This window comes from Panthera onca, chromosome A2 (genome assembly GCF_046562875.1).
Source record: "Panthera onca isolate mPanOnc1 chromosome A2, mPanOnc1 haplotype 2, whole genome shotgun sequence".
Taxonomy (NCBI): domain Eukaryota; kingdom Metazoa; phylum Chordata; class Mammalia; order Carnivora; family Felidae; genus Panthera; species Panthera onca.
Genome location: NC_138340.1, coordinates 161,935,940 through 161,950,699, shown reverse-complemented (window position 1 = coordinate 161,950,699; position 14,760 = coordinate 161,935,940). Strand labels below are relative to the sequence as shown.

At 48.0% G+C, this 14,760-nt stretch overlaps 4 non-coding genes across 4 annotated transcripts; all 4 read right to left on the bottom strand.

Moving 5' to 3' along the window:
• Window positions 1-700: 700 nt before the first annotated feature.
• On the bottom strand, window positions 701-772 carry TRNAC-GCA (transfer RNA cysteine (anticodon GCA)). The gene has a single exon. It is a non-coding gene; the product is annotated as a tRNA-Cys (tRNA).
• Window positions 773-6,989: 6,217 nt separating this feature from the next.
• On the bottom strand, window positions 6,990-7,061 carry TRNAC-GCA (transfer RNA cysteine (anticodon GCA)). Its single transcript has one exon. It is a non-coding gene; the product is annotated as a tRNA-Cys (tRNA).
• A 950-nt stretch (window positions 7,062-8,011) lies between these two features.
• TRNAC-GCA (transfer RNA cysteine (anticodon GCA)) lies at window positions 8,012-8,083 on the bottom strand. Its single transcript has one exon. It is a non-coding gene; the product is annotated as a tRNA-Cys (tRNA).
• Window positions 8,084-14,090: 6,007 nt separating this feature from the next.
• On the bottom strand, window positions 14,091-14,162 carry TRNAC-GCA (transfer RNA cysteine (anticodon GCA)). Its single transcript has one exon. It is a non-coding gene; the product is annotated as a tRNA-Cys (tRNA).
• Window positions 14,163-14,760: the final 598 nt, after the last annotated feature.

The following is a 14,760-nucleotide window of genomic DNA, read 5'->3' as shown; positions in this document are numbered from 1 at the left end:
GGTGATATATAATTCACCGGTCCCTCATGCAGAAGTTTACTTTGAAGGTTTGAGGAGGACATACCACTGGCTTTAATGGTTCCTCAAGCTAACCGTGCACTTGGACAGGTAGAGAATTCATCCTCTACAAACTCTCTCGGCCCCAGGAGAGCCTGCTGTCTGAGCCACAGATCCTGGTGCTTTGGCTTGGAAAGAGAAAACCACTCCCCCCCTCCCGTGCACAGAGATTGCCCGGATTAAAAAGGGGGAGGACTGAGGAAACTGAGGCAGAGACAGTTAACATCTCTGGAAGACACCGTCAACGTCGCCTTCCGATGATGTATACTTAGGGCTGAATGGGAGGAGGTCCAGAACGCAAGGTGCTGGGCACACAGAGCGGGGATGAGGCAGCCTGGGTCTAAGCAGGCTTCCTGGAAGCTAACTAAGGCTGGTTCTCAACTCCGAGGAGCTCTCACCCTAACTGGGCTCCACCCCAGATACTCTGACTTCATTGCTCTGGGGTGAGGCCTGGAAAATGGCATTTTTATAGACTCCTCAGTGAGTCCCAGCTCTATTTTGAGGTAAGAACCCCCAACTTTGGTAGGAAGCTTCACCAGTTTGCTGGTTCCAGGGAAGAAAAACAACTTTCCGTTGACATCTAATAAGGAAGAGGAAGCTTTAAAAAAAAAAATGCAACACCAATATAAATTAGGAATAAATAAGGGGGCACCCAGATTTGAACTGGGGACCTCTTGATCTGCAGTCAAATGCTCTACCCCTGAGCTATACCCCCTTCTGTTGTGGCCTGGCTTAATTAATATTCTTCATCTGGACAGCCACTCCCAGACTCCCCGTAAAGCGATGAGCAGCCGGGACAGACCGCTCTCTCTGTCAAAAATAAATAAACATTAAAAAAAAAAACCAACAAAAGAAGTAGGTGGCCAAGTGGAGTTAGGAATCCCCCAAAGCATGAACAAACCGACCATCTCCCCCTATCATTGGCATGTCCCCCTCGTACCCACCAGCCTTTCCCTTGGAGCCCTGGAGATCTTCTCTCCTGGCTGGAAGGCTGTAGAAACTCTTACTTCTACACCGATTTCTTTCTTTTTTTTTTTTTTTTTTTTAAGTTTATTTGTTTTGAGAGAGAGCGCGCCAGCACTAGCAGGAGAAGGAAAGAGAGAGAGGGAGAGAGAGAGAGAATCCCAAGCTGTCAGCGAGGAGCCTGACACGGGGCTCGACGAACCATGAGATCACGGCCTGGGCCGAGATCGGGGTAAGCTCTTAAAGGAGCGAGTGATTCAAGACAAGAGGCAGGGCAAGCCTGAGCCCCTGGCTGGCTGACCTGGCTTGGGCCCTGAGTGTGCCCTCCTCAGCCGGTGGGGAAAATGACACGCAGTTGTTTTAATTCAAGGTGGACTCGGTGTGCATGGGGCCACGGGCTCCTAGGCCAATGAAAATCCTCCCCGAAGGGATGCAGCCGGAAACAAGCCTCCAAGAGCCCCCCTGGGTAGGTTTTAACAAATCTAAGTGTCAAAGAAGCAGCGTGGCAGAGAAGCCAACGGCACAGACTCTGAGGGCAGATAAGCCTGGGTCCAAGTCCTGCCCCAGCTCGGAGACCCTCGGCCGGCTACTCCCCTTCTTTACGCCCTCCTCTGTGTAAGCTGTAAAATGATAATAGCATGGACTTGATGCCTTGGCACGTTGATTAGATGAGTTAATCCACGTACAGCACTTGAACCAGGACTGGCACATAGAAAGCCCTATGTCACTCTGCAGAACAAAATTTAAAACATCCTAGGGAACTAGCCAACATTCATGAGAGTCACCAGAGATAGTAAACATTGGAACTTGACCTGCAAAGACTCCACCTCTGAGATTATTTGCACAAATCAAAGGGTATCTTAAGAGGGAGAAATGAAAACTAAATTGAGGAGCAAAAGACTGAGAAACGCTCGCATACATTTGAAAAGCTAATCAAATAAGACGTTCTAGGAATGAAAGATGTAATTAACTTGTTTTTATATACTTTCTAGCGAAGTATCATCTACATGAAACACACAGATCTGAAACGTACAGCCCAGTGAATTTTTACACAGACATACACCCAGGTAACCACCACCCAAATCAAGATACAGAAGATTTCTAAAACCCCTTGGGGTTCGTTCCCTTGGACCCCCTTCCCAATCGCTCCCTCTCCCCAAGGATAACCACCACTCTATGGCCATGGATCAGTTTGCCCGTTCTTGGGTTTATTCTTTTGAGACTGGCTTCTTGCACCCAACCTCATGTTTCTGAGATTCATTCGTGTTTGTCCGCTGTGACCCTTCATCAGTTATATGGATACATGTATATCACGTATTTACAGGGAAGTTTGGAGGGACCATGCAAGAGCGGAAGTTTGGGTGAAGGAAATGACCTTGTTGGAAGACAGGAGAGTGAGAGTGAATAGCTTTATCACTTACTGTGTAGGAAGTTGGTATGCTATGCCACGTCTATCAGCTAAAATCTTGTATTTTTCCATGGACCCAGCTCAGTCCTGCTAACCTCACTAACTCTGTTTGTGTCAGCTATATTTTTCTTGAAACTTTTCCATGCCATCTAAATATTATACTTTATTGGCACAAAGCCACTCATAAGATAGGCTTATGATCTTTTTTCTTAATCTTATGATCTTTTTAATGTCTTTGGAAATTGTAATAATGTATCCTTTCAAATATCTCTTATACAGATTATTAGTGTTTTCTCTTTTTCCTTTGTCAGTCTTGTCTGGGTTATCATGTTTATTATTTGTTTCAAAGAACGACATTTGCTCTACTGGTTCTATCTCTTGTATATTTGTTTTCTACTTAATCAATTTATGCTTTCATTAATTAACCTTTATTACTCCTTTATTTTTCCTTTGGATTTATATACTGTCCCTTTATACCTTTTTGGAGGTAGATGCAGAGTTAGCTAATTTTCACCTTTTCTCTTCATAATGCTGTGGACACAGGAAGGCTTTAAATTGCCCCGTACATGCCTGTTATGGTTACGACTGACAAGTTTCAATATCTAGTATTTTCATCATCACATAGTTCACCTATTTTCTAACTTCTAATTCAATTGCAATTTCCGTTTTGACCCCTGGATTATTGAGAAGTATTAGAAAATTAGGAAATTTCCAAGATGGGGATTTTCTATTTGTTGGGTTTTCTTATTATTTGTTGTTATTGGATTTTAATTTTATTTTGGTCAGAATACATACTCTTTGTGATTTAAATACTTTGGAATTTGTTGAGAGTTGCTTTGTGCTCAGAATATGGTCAATTTTTGTGAATGTTCCATGAGTGACTGGGGGGAAAAATGCACATTCTATAATCCTTGAGTAGAAAGTTCTTTATGTGTTAATTAGGTCATGTCTGTTAATCACGTTGTTCAAATCTTTCATATCTTTCTTTTTTTCTTAATGTTTATTTATTTTTGAGAGAGAGAGAGACAGAGTGTGAGAAGGGGAGGGGCAGAGAGGGAGACATAGAATCTGAAGCAGGCTCCAGGCCGTGAGCCATCAGCACAGAGCCAGATGCAGGGCTTGAACTCGTGAGCCGTGAGATCATGACCTGAGCTGACATAGGATGCTTAACCAATTGAGCCACCCAGGTGCCCCACATATCTTTCTGATATTATACCCACTTGTCCTAGCAATTCACAAAAGAGGGTTTTAAAGATCTCTCACACGATCAGAAGGTTGTCCATTTCTCCTTTTTAATCTGTTCATTTTTGCTTAAATACGTCTTGAGGCCTTGTTATTAGGTGCATCAAATTTAGCATTGTTGTACCTAACTGGTGAATTGAACTTTTTATCAATCCAAAATGACTGTCTTTATCCCTGGTAATGATTTTTGCCTCAGAAATGATTTTGTCTGATATTAATATGGCAACACAATATATAGTCGTCATAGTTACATCTTTTTCTGTCAATTTATTTTCAATGTATTTATATCCTTATGTTTTCTGTCTATCTCTTGTGAACAGCCTATAGTTTTTTTTTTTTAAATCCAGTTACATTCTTTGTGGTTTTCCTGTGGCATTTTATACATTTATATTTAACGTTAATACTGATAATATTTTGGCTTAAATTGTCTATCTTCTGGGGCATCTGGGTGGCTCAGTCGGTTAAGCGTCCGACTCTTGGTTTTGGCTCAGGTCGTGATCTCACAGCTTCGTGGGTTCAAGCCCCATTTTGGGCTCTGTGCTGTGAGCCCGGAGCCTGTTTGAGATCATGTCTCCCTCTCTCTCTGCTCCTTCCCTACTTGTGCTGTCTCTGTCTCTAAATAAAATAAATAAATAAATAAATAAATAAATATCTTCTTTGTCCTGTAAGTTCTAGGTTCTTTTTCTCTCCTTTATCGTCTTCTTTTGGCAACTATAGGAAGAGACCCTGGGAGTTGAGAGATGAGATCCTTGCATCCTGGGACAGAACTGGTAAAAAAAAAAAAAAAAATCCCTAAGAGTCCATGGAGCTAACAGATTTCTTTTGCAGTTGGGATCACTCAAAAGACGGTCAGCGTGTGGCTGACAGACACTGGGACCAGGATCTACACAAGGCACCAAGCAACCTTGGCTACTACTGAGAGTGACCTAAGACTCCTTGGGTTGGCATTTGCACAGAATAAAAAACAGGGAGCTAGAGAAGGAAATCACTAGCACTTTTCCTGTGCTGACCCGGGTGGGGACAAGTGTATTTAGCGGACAGCAATTTTCTCAGTGTCCGCAAAAGTTGACTTCACAGAGGTGCGGGACGCGATCACAGCTCCGATAAAACGACACCCCTCCCCGCAGCAGACTCTCCACCTCCTTTGTTCAGATTGCGGACTCAGCAGGGATAGGCCTCCCTCCCCCTCTTCCGTCCCCAGACTCCAGCACAAGACGTTGCCTCTGCTTAACAGACAGAATCGAAGCCTCTAGACCACAGCTCCCTGGTTTCCCTCCATACCTCAGAGACCCCTCTCTTCAGCTATCCTACGCCCTCTCCCGTGGGTGCCTGGGTGGCTCAGCCTCGTCCAATTCTTGGTTTCGGCTCAGGTCATGACCTCACGGTCCGTGAGTTCGGGCCCCGCGTCCGGCTCTGGGCTAACAGCGCGGAGCCCGCTTGGGCTTCTGTCTCTGGTACACCGGACAGCGGACGGAGAGGTCTCTGGGTCACATTTCCATGCCCGCTACTCACTCGCAATTTTATTCACGGGACTGGTGTTAAACATCAAGATCCCCCACCCTCGGTAAGTGGCTGAGTGCTGGCCAGGAACCTTCTGGACCAAAGCACGTTCCAGCTCTGAGTCCCTTGCGCGACTCAGGAGCCCACAGCATTGTCAGCACCAGGGGGCTTTTTCTCCCAATCTCACGGGTCTCCCAGGGAGGCAGGGGGTCTGTCTGAGACGCCAGCCTTTATTCCCACACACTACTGGACTCGGAAGGCCTCAAGGAGCCAGTCGATCACTTGGCCTTGGAAATGGGAGAAAAAAATCAGCAAAAAGAGAGAAAGTCAGGCCAAGGGGATCACCGGACGTGTGGTATGGGTTGACTGGGTGTGTGTACAGCATGGCCTTGAACCGCAGCTGTGTGAAGCCAAGACCCAGAGCAGGACCCACCGAGCCCTGCAGTCTCCCCGACCTGGTGTCTCTCCCCAAACGCACCAGGCCCCTCCGGCAACTGTTCCTGCCGACCCCACAGCCCTTGGCAACTCAGGACGCAGCGAGGAGAGAGTCGGCTTTGCTTCCTTGGTTTTCACCAGGCGCCAGGAGATTACCCTTTCTCTCCATCAAAACTGCAGAGCCCCGCCTCCCTGGCCACTTGGATTCAAGGGGAACAAGCAAGTTCAGGCGGCAACCACGCTGCCATTCAACGCGCTTCTGTTCCCTTCATGTTTAAAGAAGCTGCCGAGGGTGGTCTTTGTCTCTCATTGGCCCGGGAGTCCACGGACAGAAATGGCCTGTTGGTTCAAACCGTGTGCGCTCAACAGAGATTCAGGGGCTTTACTCCGTAAATCGGGCTTTGTGGGAACAATTCTTCAGAAAGAAATTCAAGTAGCATGAGAAGCCCCGTGAACTCCTTCCTCGTCGGGAATCTGCTGATACCAGTCACAGCATCTCGGCCACAGGGAACGGAGACACAAGGACCCCCCTAGCCACTGGTGGCCTGGTTTTATAACTTCTCCAGAGGACATTGGTCCTGAGGTTTCAACATCCACTAAGACCAAAGTTATTTCCTTTAGCAGACATTCTCCAAAATAGTCCAATAATAAAAAGACTTGGGTGCCTGGGTGGCTGCGTCGGTTAAGCGTCCAACTTCGGCTCAGGTCGTGATCTCGCGGTTGGTGGGTTCGAGCCCCGCCGGGCTCTGTGCTGCCGACTCGGAGCCCGGAGCCTGCTTCGGATTCTGTGTCTCGCTCTCTCTCTTCCCCTCCCCAACTCACGCTCTGTCTCTCTCTGTCTCTCTCTCTCTCTCTGTGTCAAAAATAAATAAACATTAAAAAAATAATAAAAAGACTTGCTATCATTTACCTTAAAGCATTAACTGCTTTAAATTCTCTCTCTCTCTCTCTCTCTCTCTCTCTCACACACACACACACACACACACACACACACACACAAACCCTATGAGGTGATACTATTATTATCCCCCATTTCATAGATGGAAAATCTGAGACATAAAACAGTGAAGCAACTTATCCGGGGCGACACCCCTACCTCACCGCAGCCACTCTCAGGATCAAACCAGACATCCCACGGGAGCTCCTGAGGTCTCCCTGTTGTTGCTACATGTATGCAAGAAACAACTTGTCCTCCCACCATCAGAGCACAGCAAAGTGCTTGGCACCTGCCAATAGTTGATGTTCAACGAGTCCATGAGTGTAACTGGACAGTTTGTGCACAACCTCCTGGTACCTTTCTTCTTAACTGGCAGCGCAGGATGGTAAGTGGGCTGGGGGGGGGGGGGGCGGGCAGGGAAGGACTACCCAAACTTGCACATAAATAAGGGGGCACCTGGATTTGAACCAGGGACCTCTTGATCTGCAGTCAAATGCTCTACCCCTGAGCTATACCCCCACGCTATAGATGCTACATAATTAACACCTTTCAGCTGTTTGGTAACACTCAGCTCTGCAAAATGAAGTCATGGCCCCCCTCCAGGACTGACTTTCTGGAAGTTGCCAGACCTGGTTCACGGTAAGACATCCTCTCTAAGCTCTGCAGCTTTCCAAGCCTCAGTCCCTGGAGGGGTCATTAGAGAGGAAAATAGGAGGGAAGCCGCCTGAGGAACTCCCAAACTCCCAACCCATTTCTTTTTTGCTTTAGCCCAAGAGCTGGCCAGCTGTCTCCAAAACTACCCACCTATCGGGGCTCCCAGCCCCTCACCTTTCTCCCTTCACTGAAGACAGAAATGGACTCTAATCCAGTGTTGCAGAGCTCTGTTAGTTGGGATTTACAGCAGCAACACTGCAGAATTCCTGTCTCCCTTGTTTGAGTAGCTAAGCCAGACGTTCGTAGACCCACAAGGTTGAAACAAGGGTGTGAGTGAGCTTTGGTGTGAGAAAAACCAGGTCCCCGGAGGAAATGCCCATCCTACCTGGAGAGAATCCGGATGCTGTGATTCGTCTCTGTAGGTCTCACCACAGGTCCACTGTGCCAAACTGGTTTAGGTGGGAAGGAGGGCTGAGAGTGATAATTTAAGGTTACCATCTAGGGTCTGTTCCCGGGAAGTCTGCTGTATCTACTCTGGTCTGCCTTGGAAAAGCCAAGCAGAATTCCGCATGAGTCCCTGCCCTCTCTTTGATGACCCTTTAAGAGTTGAAGAAATGAGATGTATACAGAAGGTTGGGGGGGGGGGGGGAAGGCTAGATGCCAAGAGGAGGAGGGATACCCAGGGTATCAGCGTGGGCAATCCACCCAGATTGCCATTGTGCGATGGCTTCCAATTTTAGGAAGGATCATAATTAGCATGGATGAAATGAAATCAGAATATTGGCAACAGCTGCGAATAGGAAAACCAATAGAGCAGGGGGCACCTGGATTTGAACCAGGGACCTCTTGATCTGCAGTCAAATGCTCTACCCCTGAGCTATACCCCCTTGCTTGGTATAGGTGTCTAATAAGCACCTTTCATGTTCATAGTCACACCCATTACTCCTATAACACATTGGGAGTTTCTACTTGTCTCTAGAGAGCGGATCAAACCAGCAATTTATCCCTTCGCAAACTCATCCCAGAGAGGTCCCCCTCCAGTCCTCAGAGGCCCCAGCCTTACCTCTTCCTATGTCTGCATCTCCCCATTTTCTTCAGTCTGTGGTGACAACAGCAGCAGCAGGAAGGAGCATTGACTGTAACTACTAGAAGGACCTTTAGGATTTACTTGTCTGTTTTTCTCTCGTTCTACACCACAAAACGACAACTTGAAGAGATCCTGCCTAACCTCTTTGGAGACACATGCATTACTTATAGCTGAAGATGTCTTTCCAGTGTGTGCATCTATTCATTAACCTTGGAGGGTGGTGGTGGGAGCAGCTGTGGAAATTAGTGAAATTTCCAGTCCCTGACCTAGATCAGGGAGTTGTCCTAGAAGCATCATGGAGACAGGGAGACATGAGGACTACACAGGGCCTCTGGATTCCAGCCAGGGAACTCTTGAGCGAGAGCGAAAGGCTCTATCCTGAACTACACCTCCACCCACAGGACATGGAGGTTTTTAATGTATTTTTTTTTTGTTTTTATTGAAGTATCTTGTGCAATCATTTTTAAAAGTCAAATACTGTTTTTCAAGCTTATCACAAAAACCTCAGTCCTCTGTATCTCCCTCCTGCTACCCAGAGGCAATCATTCTCCACACTTTTGTCCATTTCTTTTAGTATATTTGCCACCACGATTTCAAATAATATAAATATCTGATAATATGCAATATCTAACTTAACCAAGTCTGGACATCAACTGTCTTACTTTTATGATGAGGATGATAACTTATATGCCTTCTTCCCTTCTCAGTTTTCTATTATATCTTGACTTTTGGTTAAATAATTTTCTATGTTTCTATGTTTAATATTTTCATTGTTATCAGTTAATAGTGTTCATAGTGCTAAGTAGAACTAAGAATTCTGGTGGAACTTTTTGTTTTTCCTGAAGTTAGTGATAGCCTTATGTTTCAACTGCTTAGTTTTCTTTGAATTTCTAAGATTTTCCACAAGCTTTAATCATGCCAAAAAGTGCCTTTCAAAACAATTTTCCACTTATGAAAGCTATCAGATAATTAACATTTCCTTTTATTGTTTTCCAGTATCCATCTATCTTCCTGATCCTTCTGGTTGCCCTAAAAAAGCCTGCTACACACTCACGAGAACATTCTTTCCACCTCTCTCTCTGTTTGGGAGTCCTGCTTTCCTGGCTTCTGAGTCTTGAATGTTTCTTAATTTACTCACTTAGCTTGACAGAGGACCTCCTCCAACTACCACAAAGTCAGGGTAGGTAAATTTTTAAAGAACTCGCATGTCTGCAAATGTCTGTAATTCTACCCACAGACCTGATTAGCAGTCTGGATGGACAAGTCATAGTCCCTCATATCGTGAAGGATTTTTCCTATGGTGTTCTAGCATCTAGTATTGCTACTGAAAAATTAAATACATCATAATTCCCTTTCCTTTGTGTATCACCTATTGTTTCACTCTTTGAACTTTTAAGAGCTTCCATTTAGTCCTGGTGTCCTATAATTACACCATAATGTATCTGGTGAGGATCATTGTTCTAGGGGCTTGGAGGGTCTTTTCTAATGGAAACCCACCATGCCCTTTCATCATGGGCAATTTTCTTGTACAATGTTCCCTCCATCATTTTCTCTTTCTGGAACTTTTACTAGTTGGTTTTTGCACCCCCTGGTGTCAACTTCTAACTTTTTTACTTTTAATCTCTATTATTATCTATTCTTTTATCTTTTTGTTTGTTTTACTTGGAAACCACCTCAACGTTATTTTTCAAACTATTGAACTTTTTATTTCTTTTGATTTCTAAGAGCCTTTTCTTGTTCTGTAACTGATTCTTTTTTACAGAGCATCCTCTTCCTGTTTCACAGATGGAATATATTTTTCGTATCTCTCTCAGGATCTTATTCAGCTTAGCTTTTCTCCACTCCTGGCCAATAAACAGGGAACCCAGTGACCTGTGGTTCTGCCCACACAGGGATAATAACCAATCGGATTATCTCTCTTCAAGATGCTTAACACAACAGACACAGAGAAGGGAAGAGGAACTGAATGCAGAGGAGAAAGTCCAACAGACAAACACAAATTGACCATAAAGTCTATAAGCATGTTGAAATAATTGGTGAACAGAAACTGTGAATGAGGTTGTATAGATGTTCGGTCAGGAGTGGTATCAGGTAGATCTCCTTGGAGAAACGGTGTCTTAGGCCTGAGTCCTAAAGCTTTCTTAATGATGTCAAAAACCATCCCAGACTCCACAGGCCTGTTGTCTGACTACTCCTGGATCCCCATGGAAGTGCACGTCTCCCATTCTGTTCTTACCACAAGCCCCCTGCCTCTGATGAAGGCTGAGAGGCTCCACTCTTTGTAACCCAGGAGTGGAGGCTGGCTGGTTGCTCAGATGGGGCCTCCCAGGCAGGGTCTCAGCACAACCACCATGGTAAGGCCTTATCTCTCTGCAGTGTTTGATTTTTTACCCCCAAACCACAATTTTTTAAGGTTTATTTATTTGTTTTGAAAGAGAGAGAGAGAGAACTCATGTGCTAGCATACAAACAAGTGGGGGAGGAGCAGAGAGAGAAAGAGAGAGAATCCCAAGCAGAGAGAGAAAGAGAGAGAGCTCTGTCACCACAGAGCCCAACGAGGGACCCAAACCCGCAAGCCATGAGATCACGACCTGAACCAAAATCAAGAGTCAGACACTCAACCGACTGAGCCACCCAGGCGCCCGCAACCCCACCAAAAAACGACAATTAAAAAAAAAAAAAAAGGAAATTACTTCACCACCAAAGATATTACCAATTATAGGACTGTTCACACTCACTAATCGGGGCTCCCCCCTCCCACATCAAGACAGTCAGGAGTCTGTGGCGACACTGCTGATAGAGCGAAGGGGGCTGGTTGCCTCTGGGAGACTTTCCCCGAGCAGGGCAAGAGCCTCGTAACTTCTGCCTGACACGCAGCGCAGTCCCCTCTACAGGGCCCGTCTTGGTCCCACTGATATGGAAAAACACAAGCAGTCACTGTGCCTTTCCCCTTTTCAGTGTTTCTGGCCAACCACTGCATCAGGTCACAGTTCCCAGGGGTCATACGTAGTCCTAAACATTCTGCTACCATCTTGACTCGACAGAGGCACGTCCTAAGTCCCCCTCAGCGCACACGCACAAACCACCTCTTGTCCTGGATGCCTTCTGCAGAGGGACTGCCCTCCAGATTCTCAGAGGGTAAGCTTGCTCCCAAATGACGGTAACTTCCCAGATACCAGAGAAGCCAAAAGGAACTCGGAGGAAGGAATTCTAGCTTCTCCGTCCCCACTCCCTCCTGGCCGACGGGGATGTCAGGACTGAGGAGGGCCTGCTGAAGTCCAGGCCTGGGGACTGGGGTCAGGGGGCAAGACCAGGGGCCTGGTGGGGTACCAAGAGGTCCGCTTCAAACCCAAGTGCCCCTTAGGCAGCCTTGCTTAACATCCACACAGACGGTTCTGAACCTCTCATTCATTTGCACCTGCTAAGTCCTGAGTCTGTAAAGTCCACAAGTAAAAACCACACAGGTTGGACCCTTGACAAAGCCCTCTTTGGCCTCAGACAGATGAACTTCTTATGCCAAACTCCCTCCTGGCCCCAATCCTGGGCCCTCATCCAAACCATCTCTCATTATAAAGTCCTGATGAACGCAGCTTCCCAGAGACTCCCGGCTTACCTCGAAAAGACACGTTTTACGCCCTGAGCCCTCAGGAAATCAAGTTGATTAAATAATACCAGCCAGGGCCCCTCCAGAGGAGAAAGGGCAGAGTGGTCTGGGGCGCCATGCAGTGTCTTTTCCACAAGAGCACAGTGACCTGACCTCAGCGAGAGATGAACGTTGATGCAGGGAGCAAAGGGGACAAAGAAAAGTCTGGAAGGCTGAGAAAGGATGAAGGGTTTTTGGTGGACTGAACCCAAATTCCGAGCCCTGAATATAAAGGCCTTCAGTCTCTGGCCTCTGCTCCCCTTGGGGCTCCCCCAACCCACTCCCTATGGGGGCACTTAGGTCACTTCTGGAGGCACTTCATGGCCTACCTCTGCTTACGCTCTTTCTCCCAGATTGCCCCTGCCCGCAGCCCCGCAAAAGCCTAGGAGGCTTCCTGGAGGAGGCAGCAGCTTCCTTCCACCCTCTTCAAAACATGCAAAGAAACTGCCTCGCCCCTTACAACATGGTGGTTTTTGTCTCGTAGGCTAATATTTTATGCGAGTGAGCAGGTTGCACCTACGCTTGTATTATTATTGACTACTACTGTTCCCTGTTCTGGGGGAGGGGGGGTGGGGCATCACCTGGCAGGGATGATGCAGGACGGGCTTCAGATTTTTGCTCTCCTGACCTCCCGAATAAGAATGTCAAGTGGAATAAAACAGAGCAGTAAGCTGACACATCGAAGTTGGACACCGCTTGCAAGAATGCATTGGCTAGAAGCACCGTCGTGCCTTGTGATCAGGATGCGGGTATATTGACCTGAAACACCAACGCCCTCCAGGGACAACTGGTCCGCCATCTGGATGCCGGCACAGAGCACAACTGAGCACTAATTAGAACAGAACCACTGCCTTCCCAGCCTCCCTCCAAAATGCCAGCGGCCAGCATTAAAGAACTCCCTAGACCAGGTCACCTTGGACATCTTCCTGAGAAAACATGTTGCAGCTTACTCATCCCCGTGGGCCCTGCCTGTCTCTGCTGCTCAGATGGAAAGCAGATGTCCCATAGGGCATTGCCAGTGTCCCCGTGCAAGGCAGGCGACCGGGGTCCCTGTGTGATGGCAGGGGGCAGGGAAGTAGCCCCCGGGGGGCACAGGGTCTCCGGACTGGCGTGGCCCGCAGCCCCTCGGTGCATCCTGTGCTCTGTGCACATCCTGCAGAGGCAGCCCCGGGGCGGAGCGACAGGAGCCCTGGGGGTCCGCTGCGGTCACAGCCCCGGTGCTCGGTAGGGATGGGGTACACACGAGAGGAGTCAAAGCTCCATTCTCCCCCCACGGTGGAGGTGGCCATGTGTGGCGGGAGTGGGACTACTCACAGGATGGGTGACATCTGCAAGGCTTGAGGGATAAGTGTTAACAGGGGGCCCGAATCAGCCCTGGAGAAGTTCCCCTGCAGCTGGCAAAGATCTAAACCATCTGGGCTCCCTCCTCTCCTTGCAGGAAGACTCAGCTCCGCAGGACCCAGAGGCGGAAAGGCAGTCCTGCCATCAGTAGAACATGGAAGGGAGGCTTGAACGAGAGACCCCTTGATCTGCAAGGAGACCCCTGCCTTCGCTCGTGCCCCCACTTGTTCGAGCAGGCTCCCAAGCACCTGTTTGCTTTCCGTCAGCCCACGAGACAGCTCCACTGCGGGCTGGATGCATTCCTGCCCTCCTTGTCCTTCCCTGGCCCCAGCTTCCTTCCACCCAGCAGACCTGCATCATCTCCTCGCCCCACCTCATGACCGAGACATCCAGAGCCGCTCATGTCAGCCTAGAAAGGCCCTTAGAATGCTCCAGAACAGCAGTTGCTAAATGCGGCAGCCCAGGAGAATCGTCTGGTGTTTCTGTGATGTGGGTGGATGAAAACAAAGAATCGTGCTATTGAGAAATGAAGTTCCTCAGGGCCTCAGTAAATCAGAATCTCTGGACTGGGGGCCTGGAGAGTGAGTGAGTGTCTGTGTGTGTGTGTGTGTGTGTGTAACCACTTTCCCCAGTAATTCTCCTGCTCAGACGCAGCTTCGGGTCCACATATCACCTTCACAACACAACACGGTCATGGATTGGACCACGTTTCTGGTTCTGGGACTTGCACGGGTCAAGGCTTTCCCAAAGGACCACACCCCTCAATCTACCAAACAAGTGCCACCCTGAGGGTGCCATTCGGTGTAGGTACTAAAACTTGAGTCAGGGGGCACCCGGATTTGAACCGGGGACCTCTTGATCTGCAGTCAAATGCTCTACCCCTGAGCTATACCCCCTGGTTTGTTAGGTGCCTAATGAATACCTTTTCACCTGTGTTGCAACACCCACCTCCTCTGCGCACTGGAATGCCTATTAATTTTTAGAAAGTTCTGGAAATATGGAAAGTTTCCCTTCAGGAAATGAGCACCTTTTGGCCCTGCTCTTCCACATAGATGCCCCCTAACTCTGGCTCCCAGAAACTTCTTTGCTCACAATCTTGCAGTCGTATTTTCTCAGCACCACTTTGAAGGCACTGCTTGAGAACGCATTGCTAAGAGCTGGACCGCTTGTGCCTTCCTTGCTGTCCTCAGCAAGCTCCAAGACTTGCGACGCGCCCTCTGCACCCTCCCTTCTCACCCTTATCCCCCCACACGGCCGATGGATCCCAGGCTTTGTTGCCCATCTCTCGGCTCTGTCCTCCTTCCATGGCTACCTCCCGGCTTTTGGCAGGGTCCTGACTGAACCCAGACGAGTTACTGGAATTACTTAGCCAGAGAGGTCACAACCCCCAGCCTGGGGCCCAAAAAGCTGCCCCAACGGTCCCAGGGGCCCTCACACCAGAAGGTCAGCCTAGCTGGAGCAGCAGGGACTGTGGCCGAGACCCAGGACCAGAGA